A 14,872-nucleotide genomic window follows, 5' to 3' on the forward strand; every position below is an offset into this window, starting at 1 on the left:
TCATCCCACACATGCATCCCCCTCTGAGTGAAGAAGTTCCCCCTCAGGTTCCCATTAATATTTCACCTTTTTACATTTAACCCATGACCTCCAGCTCTAGCTCCACCCATCCACCGTGGAAAATGCTTGCTTGGATTTACCATATCTACAGCTCTCATAATTTTGTATACTTCTATCAAATCTTCCCTCATTCTTCTACACTCTGGGGAATTAACTTCAGAATCAGAATCAGAATCAGAATCATGAAATTTGTTAACTTAGCAGCAGCAGTTCAATGCAATACATAATACAGAAGAAAAAAATAAAAAAATAAATCAAATACAGTATATGTATACTGAATAGATTAGAAATCATTCAAAAAACAAAACTAATATAAGTTAAAAAAGTGAGGTGGTGTTCATGGGTTCAATGTCCATTTAGGAATCAGATGGCAGAGGAGAAGAAGCTGTTCCTGAATCGCTGAGTGTGTGCCTTCAGGCTTCTGTATCTCCTACCTGATGGTAACAGTGAGAAAAGGGCATGCCCTGGGTGCTGAAGGTCCTTAATAATGGACACTGCCTTTCTGAGACACCGCTCCCTGAAGATGTCCTGGGTGCTTCTAACTTAATCAATCTTTTCCTCCAACTCAGGTCCTCAAATCCCCATAATATATGTGTAAATTTTCTCAGTAGTCTTTCAATCCTTCTAGTACTTTAGCAATTAAAACTAATCATGCCATAGAACATATTACCTGGAGGCTAAGGTTCTGTCAAAGGTGATAATAGAAACTGTGGATGGACTGATTGTCCATTCAAAATTCTATAGATTCTTTAGAAATTCCCACAGGCTGGAAGGTAGCAAATGTACTATCTAAGAATGGAGAGGGTGCGATAACAGGGAACTAGTTAGCCCAATGTCCAATGCCAGTTGTAGGTAAATTATTAAGGGAATGGTAATAGAGCACTTAGCAAATTATGATGGAATTGGACTGAATCAACAAGAAAGGGAAAAATGTTGGAAAAATTTGTCAGTACTTATTGAGGTTATAATCAGCAAATTGTTTAGTTTGAAATTCTGGATGAGGTGCACTTGGACTTTGATGTATATTTGGACTTCCAGAGGCCTTCAATAGAGCACCAAACATGATTTTATAGAACAAAATTAGAACACATGGGAGAGTATAATACAAGTACAAGATGTAGAAATAAGTATATTTTTGGAAATATATAATCAGCAGATTTTGGAAATTGGAAATAAAATAGAAAGTGCCAGAAGGCAGATGGCGTACAACCCAGTTAAGTGTGAGGTGCTTCATTTTGGTAGGTCAAATATGATGGCAGAATATAGTATTAATGGTAAGACTCTTGGCAGTGTGGAGGTTCAGAGGGATCTTGGGGTCCGAGTCCATAGGACGCTCAAAACTGCTGCACAGGTTGACTTTGTGGTTAAGAAGGCATATGGTGCATTAGCCTTCATCAATCATGGGATTGAGTTTAGGAGCCAAGAGGTAATGTTGCAGCTACATAGGACCCTGGTCAGACCCCACTTGGAGTACTGTGCTCAGTTCTGGTCACCCCACTATAGGAAGGATGTGGAAACCATAGAAAGGGTGCAGAGGAGATTACAAGGATGTTGCCTGGATTGGGGAGCATGCCTTATGAGAATAGGTTGAGTGAACGCGGCCTTTTTTCCTTGGAGCGACAGAGGATGAGAGGTGACCTGATAGAGGTGTATAAGATGATGAGAGGCATTAATCTGTGGATAGCCAGAGGCTTTTCCCCAGGGCTGAAATGGCTAGCATGAGAGGACAGAGTTTTAAGGTACCTGGAAGTAGGTACAGAAGAGATTGTCAGGGGTAAAGCTCATGTTAAAATGGCAGAGCAGACTCGATGGGCCGAATGGCTGACTTCTGCTCCTTTGTCTTATGGTCTTATGGGTAAGTTTTTTACACAGAGAGTGGTGAGTGTATGGAATGGGCCACCGGCAACAGTAATGGAAGCAGATATGATAGGGTCTTTTAAGAGACTCCTGGGCAGGTACATGGAGCTCAGAAAAATAGAGGGCTATGGGTTAACCTAGGTAATTTCTAAGGTAAGGACATGTTCGGCACAACTTTGTGGGCTGAAGGGCCTGTATTGTGCTGTAGGTCTTCTATGTTTCTATGTTTCAGTCAGCAGGTTAAGCAGCACCCATAGAGCTACAAAGAGTTAACATTTCTGGTCAATGTCCCTTCACCAGATGAAGGTTCTGATTGTCAGTCACCGACATGAAGCATTACATTTGCTTTTCTTTCCACATCTATCTGATATGCTGAATATTTCCAACACCACCAGTTTTTATTTCATATCTATTTTGGATTGAAAGGTTGTAAACCAGTAGGAAACCTTAAAGATCAGGGATGCGACTTGATTTCATCATGCTCTATGTCAATGGTTGGGATGATGATAACTGCTATATTGAAGTCTGTTGATGTTAGTGCAAGTTGTCCATTTTTAATGAGTCTTCAAGGGATTAAGTTCAGTGATTGAGGCATGGTCAGGGAAAATGGAATACCAAGTAGGAAAACGTGAAGTAATCTTCCTTGGTAGAATATATTTTTAAATTTTGTAAATAATAAGAGAATATAATATTATTGTTTGAAGGAACATGTATAACTGAAACTTAACATGCAGTAGTGTATAGCAAGCAATTTGAAAGGTAAATGCTGTTTTGATCTTTATAGCAAGAGTAATTGAATACAGAGTATAGACTGGAATTACATAGTGCCCAGATGAGACAGTGCCTAGAATATTGTGTACGGGTCTCATCTTCTTATCTAGGAAAGACTATACTTGCGATAGAGGAGTGAAACAAAGTTTTACCAGATTGATTCAAAGTTGTCTTTTGAAGAGAAGCTGATGAAAAAGAAATGGAAGAAAGTAAATGTAACTGAGAAACAAGGCTGACTTGACCAGATGGAATGAGCAATACACCCTATCCGGTAGGTGGCATTTAGAAGCCTTTAAGAATCAATTGCCTCTTTAAATTATTTTCAACGAACATGCAACCAATTTCCGTTAACACAGGAAACAGTCGGTCCCAGCAAAAACAGTTAACCCTCAGAATCAAGCTGGAGGACGTTGAATATTACAAAATTCATGTTCACTGAACAAATCTGAAACTGGTTTAAAGCTCAGAATATATATAAAGGTGAGTTTTGTTCCATATACTTAGAAATATGTTTTAAAAGATAAAATTAGCATACGTAGTAGCACATGGAGCGAGAATGAACTACAGTAACTCAGATTCCTTTGGTGATACTGTGTACAGAGCGATTAGTCAAACTTTTAAAGCCATAAATGAAGTAATGAAAATTTGCGGCTGGGAAAAAAAGTGACGATAGCGCCTCAGAAAAATTTGCTTCGGTGTTGTAGACCATGCTCTAGTCATACCGTGAAAAATGTAAATCCTGTTATGGTCTATATTGTAAGAAGCTTACAATAATAGTATATACCAACTCCAGTACCCAGTGTTGGCTTTCTTTCAGTTGAGTTGACTTTTCTCACAGCTGTAATACTGGGTGAAGTTCCCAACCAAAATGAGTTGACAAAATAGAAATTCATAATATCAAGTATCCAGAGCAAACAATAAAAATATCATCCTGGCCACATCAGAAACCAACAAACAATGTTTTGGATGTTGGCATGACATTATATGTGAAGGAAAGGCAAGAGTAATTATTGATTAGGACAAAGGAGAATTAGACATTGGTATACTACAGAACCATAATGTTTCTTTCAAGAATAGAACTTCCTGTGAATGGACAGACTGAAATATTTTAGCACAGGAGGAAAATTTCTGATCATAATTGGTGAATGTGAATGTGCATTCACTAAATCCTCTAGTAATTCCTCCTTTAGAATAGAACCAATATATAAATTGCATTTGTAAGGCTACTACAACACCAATGGAAGATAAGTGGCTCACTATACATGGTCTGGTCTTTGAGCATTGGAGTAACTTAGCAGCAGTTCCCAAGCTTCAGCCTGGAATGCACCAGGAGTGCTTTGACATAGAGTTATAACTGTGCTGAGCCAGGCTTTGAAATAAAGCTATGATTGTTAATTCATTTCCTTCAAATCTCTAGCCTATCCTTTGAAGTTTCAGTTTGGAATTGTCTTTTGAAGGTAGTAGAAAAGACTATTCAATGCCGCGAAGAACATATATCCAATTTTTAGGATAGCATTTTATAAGAATTTGAAATGAAAACCCAGTAGGATCATTTCAAAAAAATGGGCTGAAGAATAGCAGATAGAATTTAATGCAGACAAGTGAGAGGTGTTGCACTTCGGAAGGACAAATCAAGGTAGGTCTTACATAGTGAACGGTAGGGCACTGAGGAGAGCGGTAGAACAAAGGGATCAGGGAATACAGGTCCATAATTCGTTGAAAGTGGCATCACAGGTAGATAGGGTTGTAAAGAAAGCTTTTGACACATTGGCCTTTATTAATCAATGTATTGGGTACAGGAAATGGAATATGTTAAATTTGTATAAGATGTTGGTGAGACCTAATTTGGAGTACTGTGCATAGTTTTGTCACCTACCTGCAGGAAAGATGTAAGATTGAATGAGTACAGAGAAAATTTACAAAAATGTTGCCGGGTCTGGAGGACCTGAGTTGTATGGAAAGATTGAATAGGTTAGGACTTTTTTACTTGGAATGTAGAAGATTGAGAGGAGATTTGATAGAGATATACAAAATTATGAGAGGTATAGCTAGGGTAAATGCAAGTAGCCTATTCCCACTGAGGTTGGGTGGAACTAGATCTGGAGGTCATTGGTTAAGGGTGAAAGGTTAAATGTTTAAGGGGAGCATGAGGGGAAACCTCTTCACTCAGAGGGTTGTGAGAATGTGGAACAAGTTGACAGCACAAGCAATGCATGCGAGCTTGATTTCAATGTTGAAGAGAAGTTTGGATAGGTACATGGATGGTAGGGGTATGGAGGGCTACAGTTCCAGTGCAGGTCGATGGGGCTGACCAGGTTAAATGGTTTCAGCATGGACTAGATGGGTCAAATGGCCTATTTCTGTGCTGTACTTTTCTATGACCTCATGCCTCTATGACTCTAATATGTGGGCACATCGTTTATCAACCCACAGAAGAAAACCCAGCAATGCTGTAGTGGCAAAGAGGACTGATGAGACGGTATTAATAATGAGCAATTCTTTCATTAGGGCTTAATCGTGAAAACATTAACCCAGAGCAGTCTTTAAGGGGAGACCAAAGGCACACTGTCTCTCCTTGTATCAGGGTCTACTCATGTCCAGGTGAATTTGTTGCCACTTCTCTACTTCCTGTCCTAAATGTTCTGAAATGGGAAACAGAGTAATTGCTGATAGGGAAAGACTGGCTTGCATTACCCACTCGACAGCTTGCAAATGAGTGCTTGGAAGTGAGGACTCATAATTCCCCTTCTGGCTCACAGAGGAGTGTCCCCATTTCATGTTGCAGTCTCAGTAAAACTATTAACACATACTTAGTAGGTGTGGAATGGAGATGGTTGGTGATGTGAGTTTGTTCATTGTCTCTTCCAAGCATGAGCTAGACATAAAATCCAGGGTGATTCCCAGACTCACTTGGATTGTGGTTACCAAGCACAATGAGTCATGTTGATGCCAAGTAGCAAAAGCAAGGGCTGAGTCTTTCATCTGCTTGATGACAACAAACTTGACGTACATTATACCTTTAACATAGCAAAATATCCCATGGCAACTCACAGATTAAGTTGAGAGAAAGCTGAGTTCCATAAAGATAGCTATTCACACGATTGTTCACTTACACTGTCAGGGGAAGTGGTCAGACTTACAAAATGTAGTATTTTTCTTTTCCCTTTTCTCAAGAAAAATCATGTCTATTTTAAAATAGGTACCAGAAACGTGTATTATTCTTCTGACATCTAAATGGGTCAACTGCAGTGCAAAGTAGCTTTTTATCAAGCTTTTCTGTTGCACAGAGTCACGATCAGGGCCACTCAGCTACAGAGCAGTCAGGTTTTAATATGTTGACTTCCTGTGTGAAGCCCATGTCTTCTGCCAAGTGAGCGTGCGCTGACCCAAACTAGGATTCCTGTCATCAAGGCCCCATTGATGAGTCCTTCTCAAAATTAAGTGACAAGAAACCCCAGAAATCATGCAAAAAGTTTTCATGTTCATCAAATCAGAAGCAGCCAAGCTTGATGATGACATAAAAAAATAGATTGGTTACAATTGTGAGAAATTAACTGAGTAAACCATCTCTTCAGTGCATCCTTCTTTAAATAGGGAAATGAAAACCATGCATAATACACCAGTTACAGTCTCTCCAGCACTCTATAAAATTTCATCAGAACCTTCTTATGTTCACACTCCATAGCAATGGTGAGGAGGACACAACACGCCTCCAAAGTGATAGACAGTAAATAGGTTGAGTCAGTGGCCCAGAAATTAACAGGTGAATTGTAATAGGGGAATCAATCATTGTTAATCCAAAAATTGCAGTAATAGGATGAAGTTGTGAATCAATATGTAAAACTGCTGAAACAGTATCAAAAATGTCTTTACGGTATATTTTCAAGAAAGGGCAGGACCAAATCATATGGGTTAAAGAAGCAACGTCAGAGTTACATCTGTCACACATAGGGTTTATATGGGAATAAAAACGGGCTAGTTTATCCTTTGACATATATGTTCTATGAACCACTTTAAATTGTATTACAGTATGTCTAGCACACATTGAAGAAGTATTAACTAATTTAAACAACACACATAAAAGTTGCTGATGAACGCAGCAGGCCAGGCAGCATCTCTAGGAAGAGGTACAGTCGACGTTTCAGGCCAAGACCCTTCGTCAGGACTAACTAATTTAAGAATCTTTTCCATTCTTCTATGGATACATTTATTTGAAGTTCTCATTCCCATTCATTCTTTATTTTATCAGATACCCCTGAAGGGAATATTCATTTGTTATACTGATAGCCAGAAGCTCCATTTTATTTAAATGGAAAGATTCTGATCCCCCTACTACACTTCAATGGTTTTCTCAAACTATAGCTTGTTTAAACCTAGAAAAAATCAGGAGTACCACAGTTAATTCCTCGATTAAATGCAAGGAAACTTGAGAGTCCTTTATTCAATATTTCCATACATATGACTTAAGTTGATTTTCTTTTTGAATCCATTTTCCTAATATTTAATTGTTTATGGAAGGAGGAACGGAGTCAAGGACAGAATAATTATAATTGACAAATTATGGCAGCCCAGTTTTTTTTTCTGTTTTGTTTTCTGTTTAGTTTGGGGGGGGTTGTATTTTTTGGGGTTTTTTTTGAACAAATCTTTTGAACTTCTTTTTTCGGTTTCAGTTATCAAGAGATCGGGAGGACCTATCTGGATATGATATTTGAAACTTATGATTGCTAGTATTGTAATCCTGTTCTCTTGGTATTGTTTTTATTGATATGTTCATTTAACTCATTATAATGCAATAAAAAGATTTGAAAAGAAAGAATTGTAATAGGGGAAAATATCCAGATTATTGACTTTGGTTACTAATTTTAATACGTCGGGTGAGACGACAAAGTGTTATGGGACAAAGAGATCTGCAGTATTTGTCACTAACTACAAAAGAATGGCATGGCAATTAAAAAGGTGATGGAAGTTTGGTTTTTATTGCTAGAAGTTCAGAGTACAAGAATAAAGGAAGTTTTGATGTAACTTCACAGGTGCTGTTGAGCCCATAGCCGGTGTTTTGCATAGAGTTTTCATCTACCTAATTAAGGAAGGGTGTACTGCAGAGAAGGTTCACTGTGTGTAATTCCTGAGATGAATGGGTTAAAGTATAAAGAGAGATTGAGCAGGCTATATTCATTTAAGTACAGAAGAACATCATGGATTTCAGATGAAAGGTGGAAGTGTTACAGGGACTCGGGGGTATTTTACACTGAGTGCCTGATATAGAGAGCACACTGCCAGAGGAGGTGGTGGAATTAGATATGGTTACTACACTTAAGAGGCATTTAGACAGATGATTAAATAGGCAAATTATAGAAGAAATGTGGTCCTAATGCAGGAAAATGGGACAGGCAGAAAGGTCAGCATAGATGTTGTGAGCGGAAGGGCCTATTTGCACCTTTATGGGTCCAGAGAGAGGTGCCCCTTGTAGGACTAGACGAAGGGTCTCGGCCCGAAACGTCGACTGTACCTCTTCCTAGAGATGCTGCCTGGCCTGCTGCGTTCACCAGCAACTTTGATGTGTGTTGCTAGATCCTCTGAGAAGTTGACACCCAGAAACTTGAAGCTGCTCATCCTTTCCACTGCTAACCCCCCATGAGGACTGGTGGGTGTTCTCCCAACTTCCCCTTCTTGAGGTCCACAATCAATTCCTTGGTCTGGCTGACATTGAGTGCAAGGTGGTTGGTGTGACAGCACTCAACCAGCCAATCTAGCTCACTCCAGTATGCCTCCTCATTGCCATATGTGATTCTGCAGACAGCAGTGGGGTCATCGCTGAATTTATAGATGCCATTTGTGCCCTGCCTAGCCACTCAGTCATGAGTATAGAGAGGATAAAGCATGAACTAAGTATGCATCATTGAGGTGTGCTTGTGTTCATTGTCAGTGTGGAGGAGATGTTAAGGATCCAGTTACAGACTCATAGGTTTTGAAGCTTGTTGATTAGTACTGAGGGGTTGATGATGTTGAATGCTGTGTTGTAATTGGTAAGCAGCAGCTTGATATATATATATATATATATTGCTGTTAACCAGGTGCTCCAAAGCTGAGTGGAGAGCCAGTGAGATTGCATCCACAGTAGACCTGTTGAGGTGGTAGGCAAATTGCAGTGGGACAAGGTCCAGGTCCTTACTCAGGCAGGAGTTAGCCATGGCCAACTTCTCAAAGTAATCACACTAGGTGTAAGTGTTTCCCAATGATAGTCACTGAGCCAGCTCGCCCTGGTCTTCTTGGGCACTGGTATAATTGATGCCCTTTTGAAGAACGTGGGAAATTCTGCCTGTAGCAGTGAGAGGTAGTAGATGTCCTTGAACACTACAATCAGTTGGTTGGCACAGGCTAGTTGCTTAGTCATAGACTCATAGAAAACTTCAGCACAGAAATGGGCCCTTCAGCCCATCTAGTCCACGCCAAACCATTTAAACTGCCTAGTCCCATCAACCATTTAAGATCTCCCCAATCTAGTTTGGCTCCATGCATAAATTACCATTCTAATCTTCCAGAGGACCAATTTTGTCCATTGCAATCCTTTTGCTCTTAATATTTCTGCAAAGGCTCTAAGGATTCTTCTTCACCTTGTCTGCTAGACCAATCTCATGCCTTCTTTTAGCCCTCCTGATTTCTTTAAGTGTTTTCTTGCGTTTCTTATACTCCTCAAGTACCTCATTTGTTCCTGCCTGCCTATACCTGCTATGCACCTCCTTTTTTTTTCTTAACCACGGACTCAATACCTCACAATTCCTCTGTTTCTTATGTTCGTATATTCTTAATGAGTAAAAAGATGAGAAATATATTCAGCAAAAAAGGCAGCACTAAAACCATTCTCCAAACTCTCTTGAAGCTCTGACTTCAGGATAAAGTATTCACACTAACACACAAAGGCACTAGCATGAACTTGCAGCTTTCGGAGGTTGAGGACAAGTCTTAAATCGTTCACAAGTATGTGTGCTGCTCTCAAAGTCAAAATGTTGTGTGGGCTCTGTCACTGTGCTTCTGCCCTTACAAATACCTCTCTGGGAACTTCCTGCTGAAATTGTATTTGGGATGATGATGCTGACTTCCATACACACTGTATTTCAGAAACTTCCACAGGTTCTTCTGCCACTGACCCTAAATCCTCCCCCATCTTATTACCAGAGAGCTTTGCCTTCTCTCTCCCATCACTTCTTGTAAACATGCCCTAATATCCCTTCTATTCAGATGAGTGTAGATGAGGACCTTTCTGATGGATCTCGACTGTGAGGAATGGTGCTACTAACCCGACAGATCTGATGTGTCAAGCCCATAGCAATTTTTTTCAAATCGACTGTCCATTCTTCCAGCCTTTTGTATGTTGCTCCTGATTCCAGCTTCTGCCATCTCTTCTGTCTTCATTGTACTATCTTAAAACTGGGATACTGAATTCTATAAATTCTTTGAGGTTATTTGAAATAGCTTGAGGGACATTAGTAACATTATATTTAAGGCCTGTAAAAAAGCACAGGCAATTTTACAGGCCTCAAGCAGCACACACAAAATGCTGGAGGAACTCAGCAGGTCAGACAGTATCTATCAATATGAACACAGTCGACTTTTCGGGCTGAGACCTTTCTTTGGGACATTTCTGTAGATGCTGTCTGACCTGCTTAGCATTTTGTGTGTGTTGCTTTGGTTTTCCAGCATCTGCAGACTTCCTAGTGTTTATGATTTACAGCCCCCCGAAGCCTTCACTTAACATTTGCAATACTGCCACATGACCATATATTATCTTAGGAGAGGAATCAGGTCCTTTAACATAAACAAACTTACGGCCACATAACAGATGAACATCATGCAGATGCTCAGCTGGCAAAATTGGCAACAATAGATACTCAAGAGCTGTTTCAGATGTGCAGCTACACATCTATTCGTGATGCAAAGCTTGTTTAAGTTTTGACATTTCAATAAGAATAGTGAATGAAAGTCAAGAAAAAATGTTGGAAACGCTGTTGGATATATTGCTGGGAATGTCTAGCTTTATCAGCTTCATTATATATTTGGCTACAAGAGGAAGATTTAAAGAAGCTTCAAAGAGATATGCTTTATTTGTCACATGTACATTGAAACATCAAAACATACATAGAAATTTATCCCCTTGTTCATTTGTCTCTCTTCCAATTAACATTCTCTGCAACCACAAGTTATTTGGTATCCTATTAATATTGCCTGCCATATCCTCATCCTTCTATTCCTGAACCTCAAAACTTACTTTGTTTTTGCCAACACAGTTACATGGAGCTAATCACCTATTTTATTTAGCCTCAGGAATGTGATGTGTATTCAGAACCAGGTATATTATTACTGACACATGCTGTGAAATGTGTTGGTTGCAACAGCAGTGTAGTCCAAGACATAAAAATATCTGTAAGTTACAAAAATTAATAAATAGTGCAAGGGATGACCTAGCCCTACACTGCATCTGCAAAGATTTTTAATCCTGTTATATTTTGTCAATATTTTTTTCTTTTTATGATTATGGTAAAGTATCTAATTCTGTGTTTTTGAATATGTGGAATAAGAGAGGGAATGCCTTGTACTTGTATTACATATTCATCAACCCTTGCCAAAGGAGAATTCAGAAATTGCTTGTGTCAGAATAATAATTACAATGAAGGCCCAGCTATCATATTGAGGTTCTGAGATCTACAAATACTAGGTGCTCCTGAACATTCTGCTTTATGCTCTTTCATCTATTGAGCACTGATAGACAGCCTAGGATGGGCATTGATTACATAGTGATTTATACTTTTTATAAGGCATTTTGAAGTTCAGTTCAGTCAGAGTTAAGCAATCTTGAGGAAGCACTTGAGATACTTCACTTGTGCCCAAATAACTGCCCTTGACCAAAGAGCAGAAGTATTCGCTTACATTTTTATCTCTTACTTTAAGGAACTGAAATTCCTCTAAATAAAAAGGAAGTGAGGAGTTCCATATTATTAATAAGAAAATCTGCAGATGCTGAAAATCCAAGCAACACACACATAATGCCAGAGGAACTCAGCAGGCCGAGCAGCATCTATGGGAAAGAGAAAACAGCTGACCTTTCAGGCTGACACCCTTCAGATCAGATCAGTTCCATATTATAGATCACCTTTCAAGTTTATTTCTCAAAGCTAGGGGATTGAAGGGTTTGAGTGTAGACTAAAGAAGAGCATAGAACATTTTGTACACCTCTCTCAGGTCACCTATCGTCCTCCTTTGCTCCAAAGGAGAAATCCTAGCTCGCTCAACCTATCTTCATAAGAGTTGTCCTTTAGTTCATGCTGCATCCTGGTAAATCTCCTCTGCACCCTTTCTTAAGCTTCCACATTTTTCCTATAATGAGGCAACCCGAACTGAATATAATATCCCAAGACCATAAGAAATAGGAGCAGAATTAGGCCATTTGGCCCATTGAGTCCACTCTGCCATTCAATCATGGTTGATTCTTTATTCCCCTCCTCAGCCCCACTCCCTGGCCTTCTCCCCATAACCTTTGATGCCGTGTCCAATCAACAATCTAACAAGCTCTGCCTTAAATATACCCAACGAACTGCCCTCCACAGCTGCCTGTGGTAATAAATTTCACAAATTCACCACCCTCTGACTAAATGGATGTCCCTCTATCCTAAGGCTGTGCCCTCTTGTCCTGGACTCCCCTACTATAGGAAACATCCTTTCCACATCTATTCTGTCCAGGTCTTTCAACATCCAAAAGGTTTCAATGAGGTCCCCCCTTATCCTTCTAAATTCCAGTGAGTACAGACCCAGAGCTATCAAACGTTCCTCGTATGATAACCTTTTCATTCCTGGAATCATCCTTGTGAACCTCCTCTGAACCCTCTCCAATGCCAGCACATCTTTTCTTAGATGAAGAGCCAAAACCTGTTCACAATACTCAAGGTGAGGCCTCACCAGTGCCTCATAAAGCCTCAGCATCACATCCCTGCTCTTGAATTCAATCCTTCTTGAAATGAATGCTAACATTGCACCAATTACACTTGCAAGTTAACCTTTAGGTTGTTCTGCACAAGGACACCCAAGCCCCTTTTCACTTCAGATTTTGGGATTTTCTCTCTATTTAAAACATAGACTGTACATTTTATTTTCTTCCACCAAAGTGCATGACCATGCATTTTCCAACATTGTATTTCATTTGCCGCTTTCTTGCCCATCCTCCTAATCTGTCTAAGTCCTTCTGCAGCCTGCCTGTTTCCACAACACTACTTGATCCTCCACCAATCTTTATATCATCTGCAAACTTGGCAAAAAGCCTTCTACTCCATCATCTAATTCATTGATGTACGGCATAAAAAGAAGCAGCACCAATACTGACCCCTGCGGAACATCATTAGTCCCTGGCAGCCAACCAGAAAGGACCCTTTTATTCCCACTCCCTACCTCCTACCAATCAGCCAATCCTCTTACCATGCCAGTAACTTTCTTGTAATACCATGAGTTCTCATCTCTCTTTTATATTTTTACGTACTTGAAAAAGCTTTTACTATCCACTTTAACTTTGCTAGCTTGCTTTCATATTTCATCTTTTCCCTTTTAACGATTCTTTTAGCTGCTCTCTGTAGGCTTTTAAAAGCTTCCTAATGCTTTGTCTTCCTGCTAATTCCCAGTGTGTGGTCTAACCAGAGTTTTATAGAGCTGCAGGTCTACCTTGTGGCTCTTGAACTCAATCTTTTAACTACTGAAGGCCAACACACCATACCCTTTCTTAACAAACCTATGTGCATGTGCAAGAGGAGGACGAAGAAATGCTCCTCCCAGCATTTCTCATTTGATTGTAGGACTATTTAACCAATTCAGAGGGACGTTAAATATCAATATACTTATATGCTCATGAGCGTCCACAGGCATTCTTCACGGGGCTTATGCCCCTGTGGCTTGTCACACATCACCCCCATCCTCATCCCTTCTCTAATCTCACACTTGCCCCCATTCCTGTGGAGTTTACGAGCTATCCACTGGGCAGCTACAAATTCAAGAGCGCCTGTATATTTCAGTAACTTTTATAAAGGCTGGAGCTGAAGATTAATTATCCGAGGGATTTCTCATCATGTTTCGGAAATAAGCAGTTTGTTTAAACCTTTCTTGTGTGATCCAAGCCATGATGAAAATTAGCTGAAATTGAAGATTGTATTTTGAAAGGACCTGCAGAAAAGAAAAAATATTGTTTTGAATTTAATTCTTGTCCTCTGTTTCTCTCTCTGAGTATGTAATGAAAAGTGTTACTAGCAGCTGCTAATTCAATTCTGAAATTACTATATATTAAAATTTAACCTCTTTTCAAGGGTCTAGAATGAAAAATATTCATTGGATTCAGGCAGTTCAAACATATAAAGGCCATCAAGTTTTAAAGTGTGTGTGCCTTACAGTACTTCAGGGAATTGAAACAACAAATAATCTGTAAAGTTAGAAAATACTGGAAATACCTACTGGATTATGTAACATCTGAAGGAGAAAAATAAATTTAACATTTCAGGCTAACAGATTTTTTTTCATCAGAACCAAAACAAGACAAAAAAGTTGTTAGGTTAATTAGCAGCTGTAAATTGTTCCTAAAGTTGATTGCTGGCACGATAATCAGGGGGAGGAGGGAGCTAGGAATTGATAGGGGTGTGAGCCAAAAATTAGTGTTTGATGGCATAGATGCAGTGACAAAAGAGCCTGTTTCTGTGCTGTACAACTCTATGAGTTTGAGTCCACCAGAGCCGCAGAATGAGGGGACAAGAGGAAAGATCGAAAGAGGGTGGAAATCTGGGGAAATAATTATCAAGTGGGATTATGACAAAGAGTTTGTAGCATTAAGGCAAGTAAAGAAATAAAAGATGAGTCCTGAGGAAGTATAAGAAGGAACAGAAAATCACATCAGCAGCTGATGTCTGAAATGAATTTTGCATTGATTGCAAATAATCTAATTGCTGAATAGACACTGAACATTCGGTCACAAAAATAATTGAATAATTGTGAGGAGAAAGGAAAATCATGAGAACCCTGACGTACCTATGGGGAGGAGATTCATAGGAGATGATACCAGATCCCTCTCATATGATCATTGATACCCCTTTTGCAGGCTAATATTGAAAAATGCTTGATATAATTAAGCAAAAGTGAAATTTAGAAATGGTAATTAAAG

The 14,872-nt window shown here is 39.4% G+C and overlaps 1 protein-coding gene across 1 annotated transcript in view; it reads left to right on the plus strand.

The window, feature by feature from the left end:
* The first annotated feature begins 3,042 nt into the window (after positions 1-3,042).
* Positions 3,043-14,872, plus strand: part of apbb1ip (amyloid beta (A4) precursor protein-binding, family B, member 1 interacting protein) — a 141,893-nt gene continuing 130,063 nt past the window's right edge. Inside the window, exon 1 of the mRNA XM_063044265.1 lies at positions 3,043-3,168. The gene's annotated coding sequence lies outside the window, so the exon portion shown is untranslated. The remainder of the gene's footprint in view (positions 3,169-14,872) is intronic.

Source organism: Mobula hypostoma, chromosome 3 (assembly GCF_963921235.1).
Source record: "Mobula hypostoma chromosome 3, sMobHyp1.1, whole genome shotgun sequence".
Classification (NCBI taxonomy): domain Eukaryota; kingdom Metazoa; phylum Chordata; class Chondrichthyes; order Myliobatiformes; family Myliobatidae; genus Mobula; species Mobula hypostoma.